Raw genomic sequence first — 24287 nt, 5'->3', positions numbered from 1 at the left:
CCTAATGCGCAACACATTTATTTTAAAATGCCATTTGTAGATTCTCTCAAGCCTGCACAGGACATAATGAGATAATGTGGTGGAAAGCAGTCGGTAATCTGTGAAGTACTATAAAAGTGTGGCTATTTTTATTACAATTCTAGATTTTTTTTTATTTTATTTTAGTTTTAAAATGTTAAAGTGACCAATGGCTTTATAAAAACCCTCTCGTGGTCCCAGAGAGCTGCTACTAAGACACTGGGACACATACCTAGAGGTAGATCTGTGCTAATAGTTTCTGCCATTTTTACAGGCTAAAATTCCATCCAAGAAGCAGAAATAGTTCAGGAATCCCACCTTTTTCCTGTATTTCTTAAAACAGATAAATATGTAGAGGTACTTCCAACCCTGAACAATTAAAACAGGTGTGAAAATGCCTTAAGGAAACCTAACTCAAAATTGGAGTAGGGAAGCCGCGGAAGAGGCTCTCACACATTGCATAGTCCCTCGAGAAGGAAGATTTCCTCCCAGCGGGGCGACAGCAAGCAGCCGACACCTGCAGCCAACAAGGAGACGCTATTAATTCTGACTCTCATTTCCCTCCTGTCACCAGTGAGACCCCCTGAACTCAGAAGAGTCCTTAGGAGCCTCTGCCTAACGAGCAAGTTTATCTTGTAGAGAAACACTAATAAATTGCTGGAACAGGAAAAGAAACATCTAGAGTGCGGCCTGCACAGATAAATCACAAAGTGTCATCAAGTGTCAACAGTTACCTCAGCTTCCTTGTGATGTTTCGTTAGTAGATCACTAATGTGCATACAGGCATATTTTCCGACCGCCCATGCACTACTTTATGCATGCCCATTCAGAGGCCTCCCCTCTCAATATTCATCCCAAATCCTAATAAAAGGAGCCTGCTTACCCCTGTTGGAGGAGGCACTCTACCCCCAGAGCTCCTTATTTGTACAAATAAAGATCACTCTGTGAGGTCACTCCACCTGGTTTCTTCTCTGTAACTCACCAAGGCGTGGGCCCACTTTGGTCCAGCAACACTCCAGTGGACTTTTGTTCAAAACGAGCCCCTCCCCCAACTTCCTCCTGTCCTCCGTGAAAGGGCCCTCTCCTCTTCTGTTCTCCAGACTTGTCTGTAGCTCATGTGGTTTGCCTGTCCCAAGTTGCAACCCCTCTACTGTTCCTGAAAAGATTCGATTTTGCTGGCTGAACTGCTTACCTGTTTCTTTTAAAAGGTTGACACGGGATAACCCCTAAGATCATCTGTAAAGTGTTCGCAAGACATAGTCCCTACGTTCTCACTATTCCATGTGTTAAACATAGTATCCAAGTCAGCAGGTGTTCCAGAAATACGTGCTGAACTCAGCTGAATTCATGAAAGACTGGAACTATTTCTTTTTTCAATTTAGATTCACTTCATTAACATCCAGTGTATTATTAGTTTCAGAGGTAGAGTTCCGTGATTCATCAGTCTCATATGACGCCCAGTGCTCACCACATCACGTGCCCTCCCCAGTGTGCATCACCGTCACCCCAGCCCTCACCCGCTCCCCTTCCAGCGACTGTCAGTTCGTTTCCCGCGATTAGGAGTCTTATGGTCGTTTCCCTCTCTGCTTTTGCCTTGTTTTATTTCGCCCTCCCTTCCCCTCTGCTACGCTGCTTTGTTTCTTAAGTTTGTAGAACTCTCTCTATTCAAAGTCTGGCCCGTAGACGAGCTATGATGGCATCGCAGTGAACAGATTAGAAATACAGACCCTCGGACCACACTCCAGACCTACCCATCAGAATCTGTTTTTAACAAAACTCTCAATGTTTGGTGTTCCCCTCGAACTGTGAGAGTTCTGCTATAGTAAACATGATCTCGGCCGTGTTCGTGTCCCTTCAGTCCCTGGAGGAGATGAGGCATTCTTGTGGAGACCTTGCTGCTCCTCTCCCTGACAGACCTCCCCATCCCAGCAAATCCGTTGCCAGGCGGGCCTGCGTCAGGTAGGCCGGAAGTGCTGTGACCCTCATACTTTCATGGGGACAGTGAGTTGGTGTATGGACATCACAGTTTTCCTGGGCTTCAGTAGGAACATTTCATGCATATTCCACACAATTTTTTCAGAAGTCCCCAGGGACATGGAGCTCCGGGACCCATAATGATAACCCATTTGGGGTTTCCTATATCCCTCTCTGACCCTCTCCCACTCTCAGCATTGCTTCCTGGCATCACCTCCCAAATAAACTGTGTTCACTCGTCCTTGTCTCAGGGTCAGCTTTCGGAAGAACTCAGATCAAGATAAGTTGTCTTCTATCTCTAGTAGCCTCTGCTTGCTTGCTTGCTTGCTTGCTTACTTTCTTTCTTTTTTTTAAATTTTTCACCGTAACAATATTCATTGTTTTTGCTCCACACCCAGTGCTCCATGCAATCCGTGCCCTCTCTAATACCCACCACCTGGTACCCCAACCTCCCACCCCCCCCCGCCCCTTCAAAACCCTCAGCTTGTTTTTCAGAGTCCATAGTCTCTCATGGTTCACCTCCCCTTCCAGTTTCCCCCAACTCCCTTCTCCTCTCTAACACCCCTTGTCCTCCATGCTATTTGTTATGCTAATCTAGCCCCTTGCCTGAGTCTGCTCAGACTGCTGTAACAAAATCCCATAGACTGGGTGGCTAAAACAACAGACCTTTATTTCCTTGAAGTTTTAGAAGCTGGAATTCCAAGACCAGGGTGCTAGCCTTTCTGGTGAGGTTCTCTTCCTGCCGGCAGACGGCCGCCTTCTTGCTGTACCCTCATGGGTTAAATAAACACCCAATAGGTCAGTGAGATCATACAGATCAGAGCAAAGAGGGAATTCAGCCAGCTGGCTTCTGTTCCCTGATCCACCACTAAGCTCTGTTTGCTCAGTTGAAGAATCGAGACATTAGACAAGGTGATCACTAAAGCACAGTAAGGCTGCATCCCAGCTAGGAAAACAGGTCCAGGAACCAGGGTTTCTGGACTCCCAAGTCCAGGGTTCCTTCCAAACACACCAAACTACTTCTGCTAACGATGTTGTTAGACGCTTAAAGAGCCACCAAAAAACCAAGTGGGGCCCCCGGGTGACTCAGTGGGTTAAGCTTGTGCCTTTGGCTAAGGTCATGATCTCAGTGTCCATTGGAGAGGGAGACAAACCAAGAGAGACTGTAGACTCTGACAGACAAACTGAGGGTTTTGGAAGGGGTGGGGGTGGGAGGGGGTGGGGTGAGCTCCGTAGTGGGTAATGTGGAGGGCATGTATTGCATGGAGCACTGGGTGTGGTGCATAAACAATGAATTCTGGAACACTGAAAACAAAAATAAAATAAATTTTTTTTTTTTTAAATGATCTCAGTGTCCTGGGATCGAACCCTGCATCAGGCTCTCTGCTCAGCAGGGAACCTACTTCCTCCTCTCTCTCTGCCTGTCTCTCTGCCTACTCGTGATCTCTGTCTGTCAAATAAATAAAATCTTTAAAAAAAAAAAAACCAACAAGCTATAACTTTAAACTACAAACTGTACCTCACTCTTTTGTTCCTTAACCCTAAATCACTTCGATTACAACCAATTCATGACAATTCACACTAATGAAAGGAAGCATGGCCATGAATAATGCAGAAGCTCACTAATAACTGGCCCAGCTGTAGGACGCTCCTGCCAAGAGAAGCATCCCGGGAGGCCAGCCCGGCGGGGTGGGTGGCCGGCTGGACTCGCAATGCATGCGGAGGGTCTGCAGCACGCAAACAGCCTGTTGGCAACCTCGAGATCAGGTTTTCAGAAGCAGAGTCATGTTCAGACCCTCGAGTGGTGGGGACTGGGGACACCTTCAGTACCCGGGGCCAGGCGGAGGGGGGCTGTAGGTTCTCAAAAGCGGACATAACACAGAAGTCTGTACAAGGACTCTGCCGGCTTCTTAATCAATTTGCATCACTCCTGTGTTCCGGGAGGTCTGTTTGCGGCCACCCTCGCTCCCCACGGCAGCGCCTGGTCTTGGATATTGCTCTTGGAAGCTGATGGAGCACAGCAGGGAAGATGCCAGCAACGCCAAAAACTCCAGCGAGCCACTGAGTGATGAACCGCCTCGGTGTTCTCGAAGGAAAATGGGGTGCGGGACGCTTTAGAGAATTACCTGTTTCGCATCTCCAAGTGACATACATTCTCCCCCTTCCCTCACTTCCTACTCCCCCCTGCGGAGAGCAGGGCACTGTGGGAAAATCCTCCCAAGTGGATCTGACTGAATTCACCTCATCACGGGAGCCATACATCTCTGCTCCCACAACAGGGAGTTAAATTAAGCCTATTTCCAGCTTCCCTGGGCCATAGAGGGGCACCTTTTATGCTACCGCAGTCCTCGGAAAACAGCAGCAATTACATGGGTCTTACACCAAAAACATGTCCGTGCATATATGGCACTAGCCTCAGGAATGTAATTAAGCAATTGTTTAGAAAAAGCGCTGCCTGCCTGTGCTCAGCGTGACCTGGAGCCTGTCCCCCAGCAGCTGGGAATGCCTGATGAGAGAGGCTGAAGAGGACCGAGCCCCCCACCCAGACAAGTCAGTAAAGCCCCATCTGTGGTATGATTTGAAACCAACTAAGCCAGACTTTAGGAAGTGTCCTATTAATAGTCTGATTATTTTCTGATGATTTGTGGAAGCCACAGAACAAGATCGTCTCTGGATCTGACACGTCTTGTGTCTCAGTTTACACCCTCTCCACCCACCCGTTTACTCATCACTACGGATGCAATCCAAGGACACAGATGGAACCGCACCGCACATTATGTCAACCCCCCAAACACACAGCCCGCTATCGGCCCTCGGGCTTCTCCATCACTGCCAAAACATGTGAGATGCTTCAGACCAACCAATCTGACCATACAGGTGGCTAAAAGTGGGAGGAAGGCAACACCAGGGAGCAACCCTGGACCAACGGGGAACTAGAAACAGTAGATATATTTTCTCTCCTGTCTGACATTCACATTTTACACAGCCCCTCGATGGGTCGGTCCCTCAAAGAATTGAGCTCTGATGTCCCACCCTGGAGACCATAATGCACCTTGAATTGGCTTTCAACCCTTCCCACTTTCATGCTTCCCAAGCTGAACATCTTGAAAGCAAGACCTTGTCCCAGGCGTTGCTTTCGGGGAAGAACTCAGGCCAGAATAGCTGCCACCAAAATTGTCCCTAGAAAGCTGACCTTCTAAATGGGATTCTGGATCTGAATCTCTTGTGGTCAGACAGAGATCAGGACCACGTAGGTGTTGGTATTTCAGGGGGAGATGACTCCGGGCATGCAGCGGCATCACAAACACCAAGATATTCCCATGGTGGGTTATAGAAAGGAGTAAAAGAAAGTGGAGCGTTGAAGTATGTGACTTGAACAGTAGTCCAGTATGTTAATTCTAATGATTGTGAAGCTGTCCGGTTTCATGTAATAGATTTAGAAACCTTGACAAAAGACAGGCTCAGGTTAGCTAAGTAGCAATTCAAGGCACACTGTGAAAGTCATAAAGTCTCCCTTGCAGAGTTTAAAAAGACCCTAAATCCTGCAGTCTGTGCTGAAAACCAGAGCTGTCGGGGTAACAGAGCCACAAAGAAAACTGAAGACACAACCTCAAAAATGTCCTGGGCCGAAGTCAGGGCCCAGTGTGGAGAGAGGGAGACCCTCAGAGATAGTAGAGACTCAGTATAGGGTCCTGACAGGAGCAGGGCAGAAGCACCTGTGGGCCCTTCTTTTTTCCTGGGGACACATGAGGCAGCCCCAGGGCACTCAGAACTAGAGTGGGAATACCATGGTCTTGGTCATAAAGCCAAGGGAGACCCCTATCACTGTAATCTGAGTTAAATTTGGGAAATGCATCATTATCTTCATCATATCCAAAGAAAACTACTCTTAGACTTGTCATATACATAAATATATTCAAACTATATATTTTAATACTTAAAGAATTTAAAAAAGCAAAGGGCCTGACGATGAACAGGAAAGGGGCTAAATTGGGGGATGAGAAGCAGCAGAGGCTTTCAGGTCATACAGATGAGAGTTCAAGTACCTGGTGTGCTACCTACAAACATACCCGTTTCCTCACCTGTAAAGCAGGATGATCTTATTGTGAGAGGCTAGATGTTAAACAGGATGAAGGATGTAAAACTCCTGGCTCCTAGGAAGCATTTGACCCGTGTTAACTCCATCCACTTTCACCCCATAAATAATTGAGCCGTATCTGTCAGCATAAAATGAGCACTGGTCGTTATCAGTATTGTATGTTTGGTGTAAACCAGGAAAATAATTCAGTTTACCGGTCTAGATGGAAATGTCCCTGTTTTAAGGATAAAATAAGCCAGTTTCTCATAATACTACGGCAATCCCCTCCTGGTTAATTCATATGTAATATGTGAACCAGTTAAACTCATTCTTCACTAACAAAGCTAGCACAGAGAAATTTATATTAGAAACCCTTGATTGAAGGTTTGGCTTAATTTTTATGGCATTAAACTGCTAGAGAATTTGGACTGTTAACAGTTTTTAATAATTACTGTCAAGGTTTCAAAGCTCTAAAATTGGCAGGGGTGTTATTTTACTTTTGAGTTTTAGTTCCATAGTATAATATGGAGCAGACTTGGCTGCTGTCCAGGAGATCTGAGCTTGTAGACAGTTAAATAGTCCAAAAAGAGCCACTTCTGTAGCTAACCCAATGGCAGCAGACTTCGAACTGGCCACTTCATTCTGAATTTTTCTGGGTAATTTTCATGCCCAGGAACGTGGCTGAGAAGGCTCAGAGTAGCCAGATGAGCCAGTGAGAGATGGCTGCATAATTCAGGTCAGAAACCTTCACAAGACGAAGATCTACAGGGGCCTGAATCAGCATTCTCTAGTTTGGAGGCTCCCTTCAGAGAAACCATTTGTAAAGCATTTCTGTAGGGAGATCCCTACTGAGAACAGTCCTTCCAGAGGAAATGTGCAATTCAACTGCCAAGTCTCATCACTCACGTGAATGACTTTTGGGTATTTAAAAATCGTCTTCAGTGACTATCTTCCCCATCGAAGAAAGGCAGTCCTAAGCACAACATATTTTAAAAGCAATACTGGTAGGTTAGAAAGGATCAGGAAACAGGTGATAGATAGATCGCAGGTTATAAAAGTACAAAACCTTAGGGACACCTGGGTAGCTCAGTGGGTTAAAGCCCTCTGCCTTCGGCTCAGGTCCTGATCCCAGGGTCCTGGGGTCAAGCCCCGCATTGGTCTCTCTGCTCAGCGGGGAGCCTGTTTCCCTTCCTCTCTCTCTACCTGTAGTCTCTGTCTGTCAAATAAATATTTTTTTTAAATCTTTTTTAAAAAAAGGTGCAAAACCTTAATTTTTTTGTATAGAAAATACAGTGTTATTCATTTTTTCATTCAACACATGTTTATGGAAAGTGTATCAGGCACCAGCATTAGGAAGATAAAAGATAAGCAAAACATAGTTCTTGTCTTCCAGAACAGCATGGTCCACTCTGTCTCAAGACAAATTGATAAAATATAAAACTATCTATAAAAATAGAAGGTAGGAGTACTGGGGAAATAGAAAGAACAAAGCTACTAAGTCTAATCGAGTTTTATACATAAAAGATGGGAACAATAGAAGGTACACGCACTGGCCAAACCCAAGAACACTTCTCAGAACACCGTGATTGGGAACATTCCTAAATAAAATAGCTAAATATTGCTTTAGTAGGTTAAGGGCTGGAACATGATAATGGAATAGTAAAGGAATTCTTAAAATTATTCTGAAAGGCAAAAGAGTTGAGGAACTTCCCCATGTGTGATGGAAGAGTGGATAAAAAATACAGAAGCACTTACTTCTGTAGCTATCATATTATTTCAAGTGCTTATTTTGACTCATCAATTGAAATAGGGGAGAATATTTGACCAAAGCCCAACCAATCAGGTTCCTCCCCAGGGAATTTCAAATGAGGACCCAGCAATTTCGAAGGAGGACCTAGTCAATCAATGTTTCCACCATGAGCTTAGAGAAGCAGAATAAGCCAGTTAACCTAGAAAGAGGACAATGAAGCAAAGAGAGAAACTGAGGTGGCAGACTAGGAGCTCCAGGAAAAGAGGAAGAGGGGACTCTGCTGTTCCTGGCTAGTTTCAAAGCCCTGGTTCCAGTCCCACCCAAGACCCGAGTGAACCAACTGCCTGTGTTGTAGGAGATAGCCTTGCATCCAACCAGAAAATTGCCCCTTTGAGCTTAAACCAGAGTGAGAGATTTGTAACAAAGAATCTCTGACTACAACACACCCCTCTAGCAAGACTGACCGTTCACTAACCTCAAAATGTCACTGGCATTTCTAAGAAATGTAAATTTCTACTATCCATCCAGAGTCCCACCCCCCAAACCAACCCCACCCCTACACAGGTCCCCTTGCCCTCAGTAAAGTCTTCATGCCTCTATACCCTTTAGATGAACTCCTAGGAGATCAAGACTGGAAGCGTAGCTGTCTTCCTTCACGCCACAGCACCTCCCAGATGCACCACAGGGCAAAAAGTTTTTGAAATTCAATGTGCATCTCACATCATAATTCCAACCAGCCACATTCCAAGTGCTCCGTCATGACATTGGGCTTATAGCTACCATATTGGCCAGTGCAGCTCTATAGATTAAATCCAGGCCCTGCCACTTCCTTACTGTGTGACACTGGATAGAGTACTTAACTTCCCCAGACCTCGTGAAGTTGTTTTGCTTATTATTAGTAAATGACACGTTCCTTACAAATCCCTTAGCATCGTGTCTGCCACAGAGAAATTTCTCGAATTTTAACCACTGATTTTATCACAAGATACATGGGTAAACGGAAGGGAGAATCAGAGAAGATTCATACTTTGGTGGCATTCAGTAAAATCACTTAGCGTAAAGTAACTGATAAATATAGAATTTCTGTGTATTTTGTAGTGCATAAGAGCTAGTTTGAGATTCAAATTCCAGATTCTGTCACTTTCAAGCTGTATGAAATTGGGAAAGTTCTTTAACCACCTGATTCTACGTTGCCTTCATCTGTAACCCAAGGAGAGTGATGGTATCTACCACATATCATTATCATCACCATCATTTTTATCATCATCATCATCATCACTATTGCTATTGTTATTCTACCATCCAAGCAAGTTAACAGCATTGTAATCACTGGGTCTCAGGTCCTCGGCTTTCACTAAATACATGCTGACTTTCAGTTGACCTGAAATCAAATAATCTATTGTACATATAATCATGAAGTTTCCCTATTCAATGTATACAGCCACACGAGGGCAAAAGCGTAATTACAACAGACTAGTTAGAAATATCTGGTTTGCAAACATCACAATTCAATTCATAATTATACGTGCTCTGAAATAAAAGTAGGATGCTGGGGCCTGGGCATATAAAATGAATGACAACCAGATATCGTCGACGGGCCCTACACACTCTCCCATCCCCTTCTCTGTTCTCCTTTACATCACAAGGGCTGGAAGCCTGGGAACTAAAAAACACCTCAACCTAAAACCACCTGGTACGGACAGACTTGTTTATTTCCCCCCACCAAAAAAAAAAAAAAAAAAAAAAAAAAAAAAAATTTATATAATGAAGTCCTAATCCTCAATATTATGGTACTTAAAGGTGAGACCTTTGGGGGCAATTAGGCTTAGAAAAGGTAATGAGGTAAAGTCACCTCATGATGGGACTTATAAGAAGAAGAGATCAGAGTTCACTCAGTCTCTGCCAAGTGAGAATAGAGCAAGAAGGTGGCCAATCTGCAAACCAAGAAGAGAGCTCTCCCCAGACACCGGATCTGCCAACACCTCGATGTTGGACTTGTTAGCATCCAGAACTGTGAGAAATAAATGTTTGTTATTTAAGCCACCCAGTCTACAGTATTTCATTATAGATCCTTACACTAAGACAACATATAATGCTAAAGCCCATGATCTTAACCAAGAAAGTGTGTCTACTACATAGCATGTAACCAAGAATCACTGTCAGCCACCGGGGAGAGAACCTTAGGACACTTGAATACCTACACTCAGTCTCCAGCAGCAGTGCCGTCACCATGGAGAGATACCAGGTCCTATAGCAACTCCACTTAAAATCTTGCTTTCTTGACCACAGAAGACATTAACCATGAGTTAACATATTCATTCCCATTTCTGGAAACACAGAGGTAAATGCTGAAAGAATCTATAGTTTCAAAATAAAGCTGAAGTTAAGGTGGACCTGCTTGATCTTCATTGAAATAAGTATGTGGTAAGTGCAATTCCCAGCAGTCATTTTGAAAACCATGCAGCACAAGAAGATTTTGTTACTATCTAATTTAGCAAACCTCACCTAAAAATACCCCAAGATTCCCACTCACCCAGGAAAAAGTCCAGGGGTGGGGCCCTTCTCTAGAGAACTGGACTGAATAGAGATGTGGTCAAAGCCTCCTGTCTTGCTAGGCTCCTTCTCTAATGAGACACAAAGCAGATGGATAAAGCAGCTGGGATTAGAACAGAGTGTTCTTTGAGGCTTCAGGCTCTGGGTTTCCACAGCAACATCATACCTGGAGGGAAGCAGCCTTGTGATGAAGCCCGGCACGTCTGTCTCCATAACGACAAGATCATGGCAACTTAGTCATGACTCCTCCCTCTTCTACCCCAGCAGTGACCACAGTAACAATGCTACACATCCTCAAGTTCCATACAGGTAACTGTCCACCTCTGAACTTCTTTGATGGATGTCTTAGTCAGCTTTCCCAGATGCAGACCTTGAGATGAGGACTTGTGAGTAAGTGATTTATTAAAGAAGTGCTTCCAAAGAAAACCAGGAAGAAATATCACCACTTCAGAAAAGTCTTGTGGTTCCTTACAAAACTAAACATATTCTAACCATATGATCCAGAAATCATATTCCTTGGTATTTATCAAAAAGAAGCTGAAAACGTGTCCACAAAAAACCTGCACACAGATATTTACAGTAGCATTATTCATAATTGCCAGTATTTGAAAGCAAGCAAGATACCCTTCAGTAGGTGAGTGGATAAACTGTGATACATTCAGACAATGGAATATCACTTAGTGCTAAAAAGAAATGAGCTATCAAGTCAGGAAAAGACATGGAGGAAATTTAAATGTATACTAAAAGCCGATCTAAAATAAGCCAATCTGAAAACTCTACATACTGTAACTGTCCAACTAGATGACATTCTGGAAAAAGCAAAACTATGGAGACAGTAAAAAGATCAATGGGTGTCAGGAGTTAAGGAAGAAGGAAGAATGAGTAAGTGCAGCACATAAGATTTTTAGGGCAATGACTGCCGGACATTTACAAAAAAAAAAAAAAGAAAAACACTAATTCAAAAAGGTACATGCACCCCCTGCATTTATTGCAGCATCGTTTACAATAGCCAAAGTATGGAAGCAGCCCAAGCGCCCATCAATACATGAAAGGATACAGAAGGTGTTTTCTATGTATAACAATGGAATACTACTCAGCCATAAAAAGGAATGAAATCTTGCCATTTGCAACAACATGGGTGGAGCTAGGGAGCATAATGGAAAGTGAAATAAGTCAGAGAAAGACAAATATCATATGATTTCATTCATATACAGAATTTCAGAAACAAAACAAATGAGCAAAGAAAAAATAGAGAAAGACAAACCAAGAAAAAGACTCTTCACTACAGGAAATGAAGGGTCACCAGAGGGGAGGGGGTTGGGGGCTGAGTGAAATAGGTGAAGGGGATTAAGAGTACACTTATGAGGAGCACCGAGTAATGTACAGAAGTGCTGAATCACTGTACTGTACACCTGAAACTAACATATCACTGTGTGTTAACCATACTGGAATTTTGAAAAAGTTTAACAAAGTATTAAATATAAAAAATAATATAAGATGAATTTGTCAATTAAAAACAAGAAAGAACCACCAGAGTTAGTTCTGTGACATTATGTACTGAGTAACTGCTGGAAGAGATGCAGGAGTGTCCTGGAGGGGGTGGGCGGGTGGAGAACTTTAGGGCAATGAAACTATTCTGGTTGATACTGTAACTGGGGATATCCATCATTATAAATTTTTCCAAACCCACAGAATGTACAACCCATGAATGAACCCTACTGTGGGTTCTGAATGATAATGATGTGTCAATGCAGCTTGATTAATTGTGACAAACGTACCACTAGCGTGGGGGGCATGCGGATAATGGGGGAGGCTATGCCTAGGTGAGGCAGCGAATATATGAGAAATCTCTGTAGCTTGTCGGGCCTGGTTAGTACTTGGAAGGGAGAAATCTCTATACCTTATGTACAATATTTCTATGAATGCAATACTACTCTTAAAAATAAAGTCTATTTTTAAATAAATAAAGTCTATTTAAAAACAAAAACAAAAACGGGGGCCTGGGTGACACAGTTAATTATAGCTTCCTATTCTTGGTTTCGACTCGGGTCCAACCCCAGGGTTGTGGGATGGAGCCCTGCTTCGGGAATCCATGCTCATCAGGGAGTCTGCTTGAGATTCTTCTCTCCCTCTCCCTCTGCGCCTCTTCACCATGCTCTCTGTCCCTCACAAAAAAATAAGTGAATACTAGGAAGGAAGGACATCAGGAGAAAAGAAAAGGAGGGAGAAAAAAAGAAAGGAAGGAGGGAGGGGGAAACAAAGAAAAGAAAAGAGCAAAAAAAAAAAAAAAAGAAACTATAACTTACAGGAAAAGAATAGAAGAAATCCTTGGAATCTAGGATTAGGCAACAAATTCTTAGACTCACCACCAAAAGCACACTCCATAAGAGAAAAAAATTAATAAATTGTACTTCATCAAAGTTTAAAAATTTTCTTCTGTGAAAGACCCAGTAAAGAAGATAAAAAAGATAAGTTACAAATCGGGAGAAAATATTTGAAAATCACGTATCTGACAGAGGACAAGTGCCTAGGATATAAAAAGAACACATGAAACTTAGCAATAAAAAAAATAATAATAACTATCCAGTTGGAACATGAGAAAAAGGCATGAAGAGATGTTTTAACAAAGAAGATAAACAAATGGCAAACGAACAAATGGAAAGATGTTCGGTATCATTAGCCAGAAGATAGAGGTAAGATAGTGGAGGAGTAGGGCAACCCTAAGTCGGCCTCCTCCCTCACACACAGACAGATAAATATCAAATCATTCTGAACGCCCAAGAAATCGATGGAAAGTCTTAGAGAACAAAGCTGCACGTCTACAAACTGGAAAGATGACCCGGAGAAGGTAGGAAGTGCTGAGAGCTGGTTCATGGGAGAAAAGGCCCACGGGTCGCTCCCCAAGAGAGGGAGCCCTGCTCTCAGAGGGAGAAGCTGGAGAGGAGGAAAGAGAGAGAGAAAGCATGGGGGGGGGGGGGGAAGAGAGAACAAGACTGCACAAGAAAACTATCCCCCCAAAGCCACGGACCGGGAAAAAGGAGAAGTTTACAATACCACCATTTTTTAACAAACAGAGAAGCACAGAGTGTCAGGTTTCAGAGGTCATGCGTGGGGAGGTGCACCGTGCTGCACTGGGGCGTAGCGAGGAGGGCAGCAGCGTGGAGGGCAGCCTGAGATCCCCAGACTCGCCCGGAACAAAGCGGCTCCCCTGCTCCGAGTGCATCTGGTAGAGATGATATGGCCTCTCTGCACACAAAGGACCCTGCGGGCACCCTGGAGCTCTCCTACTCACCCGCAAAGGAACAAAGGAGCGGACAGCAGCCATCCCTGGCACGCTGTGTTGCAATTTACCATAAACTCCGAACCACTATTTCGTTGTGCAACTGTTCTCTGAGACAAGTCCACGCTGGCCACAGATTGGAGTGCATTTGGGAGAGGTGATATGGCCTCTCCACAGGCAGAGGACCCTGCGGGCACCACTGACTAGTCCTACCCACCACCATGGGAATAAAGGCTGAGGACAGCACACCCTGGTGCCGGCTGTGCGTTGTGATTCACCATGAACTCCCGCTCTGTGATCCGCAGCTATGTTCTGGGACAAGCCAGCACCGGCCACAGCACAGCAACACCCTCCTCCAGAAGATCAGCGCGGGTCTGTGCCTCTGAGGCCTCCAAGTGGGGGGCTTTGCAACACAGCTGCACCTGAGCTAGAACACACGAGGGTCCTGCCACTGGACAGGTGCACAGTTCGGACACAGTGACGGCAGGGATCGGCCGGCAACCAGGGGCACGGGAGATCATTGTTCGCGTGTCCGTGAGAGCTTACTAAAGCAAGAGACACACATTTCCCATTCCAAGGCAAGAGAAGGGGTGAAGCCATTTTCTCTCCCACCAACAGCTTGATCCACCTCAGTGAGCTAAACAGCACCACCAAGTGGAGAACAGAACCACTACACCACGCCCCGCCCGCGGCACCCTGCGGGCTCCTCTCCACCAGGGGATTCCGCCGGAGAGTTCAGCAGCAGGGCCCTCACGCAGAAGACCAGCTCAACCCTTGGGCCACACCAAGTCTACTGAGTAGAGAGTGCTACAGGGCTTCCGCGGTAGGGAAAACAGGCTCTAGCATCCTTTGGATTTTTTTGTTTCTTTGTTTTGTTTTTGGTTTTGGTTTTGGGGGTGGAATACAAAAAGAGCAATTAAAAAAAATTTTTTATGTATTTATTTGACAGAGACAGAGAGTGTCTGTCAGAGAGCACAGGCAGGGGAAGCAGAAGGAGGAGAAGAATCAGGATCCCTACTGAGCAGGGATTTCCCACACAGGGCTCCATCCCAGGACCCTAGGATCATGACCTGAGCTTAACCAATTAAGCCATCCAGGCACTGCCAGAAAGAACAATTTTTAATTTTGTTATTCTATTTTTTTTTTAAAGATTTTATTTATTTATTTGACAGAGAGAGAGATCACAAGTCGGCGGAGAGTCAGGCAGAGAGAGAGAGAAGCAGGCTCCCGCTGAGCAAAGAGCCACCCAGGCACCCCTGTTATTCTATTTTTAATTTTTTTTTTACTTTTAAAATGTTCTTTCTACAGTTTTTCTATCAAGTTTCTCATAACAAATGACCAAAACACACCTAGGATCTACCTTCCTTTATTTATTTTTCTTTTAATTTATTTTTAAAATTTTAAAAATTTGGGAGGGACCTGGATGGCTCAGTGGGTTAAAGCCTCTGCCTTCGGCTTGGGTCATGCTCCCAGAGTCCTGGGATCGAGCCCCATGTCAGGCTCTCTGCTCAGCAGGGAGCCTGCTTCCCCCACCCCCCCACCCCCGCCTGCCTCTCTGCCTACTTGTGATCTCTGTCTGTCAAATAAATAAAATCTTTTTTTAAAAATTAATTAATTAATTAAAATTTTTAAAAATTTTTAATTTTTATTTTACATTTTTTTATTTTTTATTTATTTTATTTTGCTTTTTTTCCCCTCCAAAATTTTAAGACCTCAAAAAGACCTCAAAAGAAAGAACAAGAAGAGATGACAGTCAGAGATTTAATCAATACAGATTTAAGTAAGATCTCTGAACTAGAACTTAAAACAATTATAAAGATACTAGCTGGGCTTAAAAAACACTTAGAAGACACTAGATAATCCCTTACTGCAGAGATAAAAAAAACTCAAGTCTACTCAGAATGAAATTTTAAAATGCTATTACCAATATGCAACCCAACTGGATGCCATAAAAAGAGGATGGATGAAGCACAGTAATGACTCAGCCATACAGAAGATAAAATTATGGAAAATAATGAAGCTTAAAAGAAGAGGGAAACAAGGTAGTAAATGATGAAGGTAGACTTAGGGAACTCAGTGACTTATTAAAATGAAGTAACATTCATATCAGAGGATTCCCAGATGAAGAGAGAAAAAGGGCACAGAAGGTTTATTTGAGCAAATTACAGCTGAAACTTTCCTAATCTGGGAAAGGACAGACATCAAAATCCAAGAATAACAGAGAACTCCCACTAAATTTAACAAAAGCTGACCCTCGCCAAGGCATATCACAGTTAAGTTCACAAAATACACAGACACGAAAAGAATCCTGAAAGCAGCAAGGGAAAAAAGTCCTTGACTTACAAGGGCAGACAGATGAGGTTCACAGCAGATCTGTCCACAGAAACTTGAATACATGGCAGGGTACATTCAAAGTGCTGGATATATTCCATGTGCTGAATGGGAAAAATAAACAGCCAAGAATACTGTATACAGCAAGGCTGTCATTCAGAATAGAAGAAGAGAAATAAAGGAAAAGAAATTAAAGGCACCAAATCAGCAACGAAGAAACCAAACTATCTCTATTCACAGATGACATGATATTCTATGTAGAAAACCTGAAAGACTCCACCAAAAATTTGCTAGAACTCATACATGAATTCAACAAAGTTGCAGGATATAAAATCAATATACAAAAAAACAATGTACAGAAACCTTTTGCATGTCTATACACCAATAACAAACCAGCAGAAAAAGAAATCAAGGAATCAATCCCATTTTCAATTGCACCAAAAACAATAAGATACCTAGGAATGAACCTAACTAAAGAGATCAAAGATCTGTATTCTGAAAACAATAGAACACTTATGAAAGAAATTGAAGATGGCACAAATAAATGGAAAAGTATCCCATGCTCATAGATTGGAAGAACAAATATTGTTAAATGTCTGTAGTACCCAAAACAATCTACACATTTAATGCATCACCATCAAAATACCACCAGCAGGGCACCTGTGTGCCTCAGTTAGTTAAGCATCTACACATTTAATGCATCACCATCAAAATACCACCAGCAGGGCACCTGTGTGCCTCAGTTAGTTAAGCATCTTCCTTCAGCCCAGGTCATGATCTCACGGTCCTGGAATTGAGCCCGATATTCAGCTCCCTGCTCTGTCTTGCCCCTCAACACTCATGCTTTCCTTCTCACTCTGTCTCTCCCAAATAAATAAATAAAATCTTTAAAAAAAAATACCACCAGCATTTTTCAAGAGCCAGAACAAACAATACTAAATTTTGTATGGAACTACAAAAAACTCCAAATAGCAAAGCAATCTTGAAAAGATTGAAGGCATCACAATTCCAGATTTCAAGCCATATTACAAAGCTGTGGTCATCGAGAGAGCATGGTACTGGCACAAAAACAGACACATAGATCAATGTGTCTGAGAAGAGAGAATCCATAATTGGATCACAACTACATGGTCAACTAATCTTCAGCAAAGCAGGAAAGAGTATCCAATGGAAAAAAATACAGACTCTCCAACAAATGGTACTGGGAAAACTGGACAGAAACATACAGAAAAGTGAAACTGGACCACTTTCTTACACCATACACAAAAATAAATTCAAAATGGATGAAGACCTAAATGTGAGACAGGAAATCACTAAAATCCTAGAGGAGAACACAGGCAGCAACCTCTTTGATCTTGGCCACGGCAACTTCTTACAAGACACATCCCCGGAGGCAAGAGAAACAAAATGAATAGTTCAAAAATGAACTATTGGGACTTCATCAAGATAAAAAGCAGCTGCATGGTGAAGGAAACAATCAGTGAAATTAAAGCAGTCTATGGATTGGGAGAAGATATTTTCAAATGAAGTATTGGATAAAAGGTTAGTGTCTAAAACCTATAAAGAAATTGCGTATCATGCTTAGTGAAATAAGTCAAACAGCGAAAGACAACTATCATATGATCTCCCTGATATGAGGAAGTGGTGATGCAACATGGGGGCTTAAGTGGGTACGAGAAGAATCAATGAAACAAGATGGGATTGGGAGGGAGACAAACCATAAGTGACTCTTAATCTCACAAAACAAACTGAGGGTTGCTGGGGGGAGGGGGTTTGGGAGAAGGGGGTGGGATTATGGACATTGGGGAGGGTATGTGCTTTGGTGAGTGCTGTGAAGTGTGTAAACCTGGTGATTCACAGACCTGTACCCCTGGGGATAAAAATATATGTTTATAAAAAATAAAAAATTAAAAGTTAAAAAAAAAAAAAAAAAGAAATTATCAGACTCAACACTCAAAAAACAAATAATCCAGTTAAGAAATGGGCAGAAGACATGAATAGACATTTTCCAAAGAAGACATCCAGATGGCCAACAGACACATGAAGAGATGCTCAACATCACTCACTACAATAAGATATCACCTCACACCTGTCAGAATGGCTAAAATTAACAACATAAGAGACAATAAGTGTTGGTGAGGATGAGGAGAGAGAGGAATCCTCTCGCACTGTTGGTGGGAATGAGAAACTAGTGCAGTCACGCTGGAGAACAGTATGGAGGTTCCTCAATAGTTAAAAATAGAACGACCCTATGATCCAGCAATCACACTCTTAAGTATTTACCCAGGATTCAAAAGTACAGATTTGAAGCGGTACATGCACCCCATGTTTTTAACAGCATTATCAACAATAGCCAAACTATGGGGAGAGCCCATGTCCACTGACTGATGAATGGATAAAGATGTGGTATATATATAAATACAATGGAATATTACTCAGCCATCCAAAAGAATGAACTCTTGCCATTTCCAACAATGTGGATAGAGCTAGAGTATACTATGCTAAGTGAAATAAGTCAGTCAGAGAAAGACAAATACCATATGATCTCACTCACATGAGGAATTTAAGAAAGAAAACAAATGGACATAAGAGAAGGGGGGAAAGTAGAGAGGGAAACAACCTATAAGAGACTCAACAGACTTTTATTCTTGAACTATTTCTTTCTGCCTAGTGATTTTTGGATCATTTTGCAGCAGCTTAGAAGGCTGCTCTATGTTAGGGCAAACTAATATTTTGATAATCTGTGATATTACAAGGGTTTTTTTTTTAATATCTTTTTTTTTTTAATTTTTTAACCATGATGCCAGTAATTTGTGAGGAGTCCTGTAGTTTGCATTTGGATGACAAAGTGACAGTTGATGGAGGGAGGTGGGCAGGGGATGGAACAGGTATTAAGGAGTGCACTTGTCATGATGAGTACTAGGTGTTGCATATAAGTGATGAATTATTGAATTCTACTCCAGAAACCAATATTGCACCATTCACTAATTAAAATTTAAATTAAAAATATTTAATTCACCATTAAGAAAATATAAACTGAAACCATAATTAGCTATCCTTATGTACTTATCAAAAATAAAAAAGTTATAAATAGTGAAAATATGAAATAAAATAGTAAGAACAAATTCTAAACAATAGTAATTTTAATTATAACAGGTAAATTAAACTCTTGGTTTGGATGATGAAAACAAACAAAAAAAAATCCAATAATTGTTGCTTAGAAGAGTTACCCTTAAAATTATGTGGAATGACTGAAAATAAAGGGATCATATATAACTTCTTTATGCATATAGATAACAGGTAGATAGATAGATAGATAATAAAGAAAAAAATAAAATTTGCTTGTCAAGTTGAATGTCTGCATAGCCTATGCTTTAGCAATTCCACTCATAAGTGTATGCCCAAAAGAAGATCTTGCCCATGAGCACTAGGAGATGGTCAGGCATGTTCATGGCAGTACTGTTTGTAACAGCAAGAAAGTTAAAATCCTTTGATAGAATGCTGTATTAGTATCATGAAATAACTTTGCAGAGGTAAACATGAATGAACTGCAATAACACAGAATATGAGTGAATACAAGTAGCATAATGTTAAGTAATAAAAGCAAGTCCATAAAGACTTACACACAGCACAGACACTCTTTAAAAATTTTAAACCAAAACAATATTTTGTCTACATATAATTGATCCTATATATGTGTGTGTATGTGTGTGTGTATATATACATATATATATGGTAAAACAATTTTATCATATATACAAATTTATACTTATGTGTGTGTGTGTGTGTATATATATATATAAATTTAACAAATCTAACAATTTGTTAAAGCAAGGCAATGATAAACACAAAATTTAGAATAGCTCTTACCTTTGAGAAAAACAGGCAAATGGTGGGGGAGGGATGGTGAACAGAAGCACATAGGTAGATAAATTGTTACTGTTTGAATTCCTGAGTTAGGTGGTGAGTTAAAAAATACTTTTTTAAATCTATCTTTTTAAAGGGATGTAAAAAGACAAACAAGATATAAACCTGAAGAAGTCAGTATACCAATCTTAAAACTAGACTAAGGAAGGATATATAAAATGAAAAACACCATATGAGGTAAAGAGGGGTATGATATTGGCATTAGGAACAAGAGATGAAGATATAATGATCATGAATACATAGATATATAGATATATTTAATAACGTGGCTTTAAAAAATATGTATAGCTGACAGAACAATAAAATAATCCTTACTCAGAAATTTTTAAGTTACCATTTTCAGAAACTGATAACCTAAGTAGGAAAAGAAAGAGAAAAGGGTAGCACATTTAATTCCCAAACTCAAACTGAAAAACACGTTACTAAAAATACATACAAAATATATATAACCCATTCCAAACTGAATTTGGGTCTTTTCATAGCTGCCACTTTTTCTTTTCATACATTTTAACATTTAGCCTTGAAAACCTAGAGACTCTTCTAACTCTGGTGAGAAGTCTTTGCAAGATAAGAAGCAAATATCTCCACTTCCCCCTGAAGCTGCCAGAAAAGCACAGAATGCTCTGCATCATAAAACTGACCTGACAACTTTAAATTTGTAAGACATCCAGATTTCAGAAACTGTTGTTATATCCTGGGGAAATAGTTCCTCATCTCTAAGAGACTTACAATGCTGATTGGCTGTTTTACAATGTGTTACCCTGGTGATAATATTTAATATGGCATCTTAAAGATATACTTGTTGACTTTCTTTGTTAAGCCAGAAAGAGATCATCAGCACTTAAAATGCCTAGAGAAAACAAGTAAAATGGCTTTTAGATTTCCGTTTTAGAGTTTGATTGAAACCCTTGTCTTATTTAAATAAATGAATAATGCTTGGGTTAAATAGAAAATCATGAGGGAAATTATAAGCTACTTAGAACTGAATGACAATGAAAATACTATATGTTAAAATCTGTGAGATGCACCTAAATAATACTTAGAGGGAAATTTGTATCTTTGAATATATAGAAAGAAGATAAAAACAAATTAACTATTTCTCTTCCTTCTCTTCCTTTCCCTCCCATTCTTTGTCCTACCTTCCTTTCCTGAATAATTCAATCCTAAATATGTCAGTTGAGCCCACTTCTAAGATACGTAGGCATCCACGCCATGGGAATGGGGAGACAGTAAACCAGGGCAGCCAAGAGCTTAGAGCAGAAAGGTTAAGAAGGGCGTCCACACATGGGAGTGGCCCCAGCTTAGCCAAGCTGGGGGAGTCAGAGCCCTAGCAGGGTGAGCAAGTCATCCCTGTGGAAGAGAGAGCTGGCATAGGAGTTTGAAAGAATGGGTACAGTGAGGCCCACGCAGGGGAGGAGATGGTGGCAGAGATGGGAAACCAATTATATACAGGGGATTAATCAAATAAGTAAATAAAGGGTGTCCCAAAAGTCTTCACGTAATTTTAAGCTTTAATGACTTCAGAATCATAAATTCTACCAACATAACAAATTAATTTGAATATTGAGTATTAAAATTTCTTCTATACTTATTTAGATTTGTATACTTTAGGTGATAAATACTTAATTTAGGGGCATCTGGGTGGCTCAGTCATTTAAGCATCAGCCTTTGGCTCAGGTCACAATCCCAGGGTCCTGGGATTGAGCTTCCTGTTGGGCTCCCCACTTAGTGGAGAGTCTGCTCCTCCTCCTCCCTCTGCCTATCACTCTGCCTACTTGTGCTCTCTATCTCTCTATCAAATAAATAAATAAAATCTTTAGAAATAAATAAATAAACACTTAATTTAAAATTTTGTTTCAATCTCTCTGATTGAAGAGAGGAAATGTTGATGGAAACAGAATAAAATTTAAAATGTATTATTCAAAATTCACAAAAATAAACGAGTGTAAAAGAAATTTAAACAATTAAACTTTCAAATGATGATGGAAAGGGGGAAAAAACTAGACTATACCTGTAAGGTTAGATTGGAAATGAAGATATTGGTGCAAAATCATGGTTTCCAGTGACTGTGAGTGTGACCATGAGTGTGAGAGAAAGCGAGTAAGAGCAGGAAACACAAATGTCCCCCAAAGTGTCCATTAACTGGGCAAGAAGCAATGTTACCCCAAAATCAATGGGCACATGTAGAATTCAGATAATACCATTCTCAAGTAGAAGGAACCAGATCTTTTTGGAGCAATGGCTAATTCAGGCTGGGACAAGGTAAATACAAAGTTGACCTTAGATCACATTGTTGTGCCAGAGAGTAAGTAAGGTTCAAAGAATGATGGGAACGTGTTGAAAAAACACATAAGCTATCTTGAGAAGGCTTCCACTGACCAACTGGAAAAACATTGAAATAACTGATGATAGAGAAAATTATATCTCAATAAATAAGCAACATGACTCCATATAGTGTAACAAATAAATAAATTGAAAGTTTGAGCAGAAATGGACTGTTTGTATAGCTTCAAATTATCTCCCCAAAATATTTAACAAATAAAAAGGGAGAAAGAATGACCTCACAGTGAACAAGTGAGGCAGAGACCACATCAATCACACAATCAAAGTTTATAAAATTAGTAACAGGACAAGTATCAGGTATCAGGTAGGACCAGGCAGGACCCTAAAGAGAACGAACGCACCACCAATTCAGTGTTGTTCCCATCAAAGGGGCAGTACCCAAATGAAATCATGAAGAAACATCAGAAAAATCCCAACTGAAGGATGGTCTACAGAAACAAACAAACAAACAACAACAACAAAAAAGAAAACACCTGGCCATAATCCTCAAAATTACCAAGAATATGAAAGTCAAGGAAAAACTAAAGAACCAATCAAGACTATAGTAGACCCTTGAGCAACACAGATTTAAACTGTGCTGGTCCAGTTACACATGGATTTTTTTTTTTTTTCAATAAACACAGCATAGTACTATAAATGTATATTCCTTGTGATTTGCTTGGTAACATCTTCTTTACTCTAGTTTATTGTAAGAATACAGTATATAATACATAGGACATAGAAAACACACTCATCAACTGTTTATGTTATTGGCAAGTCTCCCAGTCAACAGTCCGCTATTAAGAGCGAAGTCCGGGGGGAGTCCAAAGCTGTACATGGACTTTCAGCAGCACTGGCAACAGTGTGCCTAACCCCTGTGTTGTTTAAGGTCAACTGTAAAGAGACATGACCACTGAATGCAACATATACAGGACCCATTTTATTACAAAGAACATCACTGGGAGGTTTCTGGGGGTGCAGTCGGTTAAGAGTGGGTCTCTTGGTTTCAGCTCAGGTCATGATCTTAGGGTCATGAGAGCAAGTCCTTTGTGCAACTCCACATTCAGTGCAGAATCTGCTTAAGATTCTCTCTCTCCCTCTGCCCCTCCCCACTTTTCTCTCTCAAATCAATCAATCAATCAATCTTTTAAAATATATAAGTAAGTAAGTGTGTAAGCCTGACTATTCACAAACCAGTACCCCTGGGACAAATGTGTTATATGTTAATAAAAATAGCTAATAAAAAAAGAGAAAAAAGAACATTATTAGAATAGTTTGTGAAACTTGAAAGGAGTCTGAACTGAAGAGTAGTAGTATAGCAATGTTATTTTCAAATACTGGAGAGTTTTGTTGTGTGTATGTTGGAGAATTTCCTTATTTCTCAGAAATAAATAGTATGTAAGACTACTTATTTCCCTGGATCTCTGTCAACAAATAGGTGTTATTTATTTTGTTTTTCTTTATTTCTTTTTTTTTTTTTTTTTTTTTTTTTTGCAGTATGATAGATACTAAGTGTTATTTCAGTGTTACTGTAATTTGCATTTCCTGACTGCTTGTGAGTTCATCCGTCTTTCATTAGGGTCATTGCCATTTGAGGAAAAAATACACACACACACACACATACACAATATAGTTTTTGGATTTCCAGTCCTACTTGAGATATTTTCCATCCCTAGATTGGAGATTATTTTCTTGCAGATTTTTCATGATGATTTCTTTTCTTCATTTATATTATTAAACAATCTTAAAATTATATTTGTGTATGGTATAATACAGAACCCAAATATTACTTCCAGATATTTTATAGATTCTGTATTTATTAAATAATTCTAACTTCTCCCAGCATAGAAATCCCAGTTTCTTGCCTTTTAAATTCTTTTATATGCTAAGATCAATTTCTGCACTCCCTTTGACCTATGTGTCTATTTCTCTATTCCTATGCCATGTCATATTGTTTTGACTTGAATTGCTTTGCAGTTTATTCTAATAACTGATAAGAAAGTCCCTCCTTTGCTAGTTTATGTTTTCAAACTTCTCTTGACTACTATTAGGCA

This window comes from Mustela nivalis (assembly GCF_964662115.1).
Source record: "Mustela nivalis genome assembly, chromosome: 4".
Classification (NCBI taxonomy): Eukaryota; Metazoa; Chordata; class Mammalia; order Carnivora; family Mustelidae; genus Mustela; species Mustela nivalis.
The sequence above is the reverse complement of the archived record's forward strand: the minus strand, read 5'-3'. Positions refer to the sequence as shown.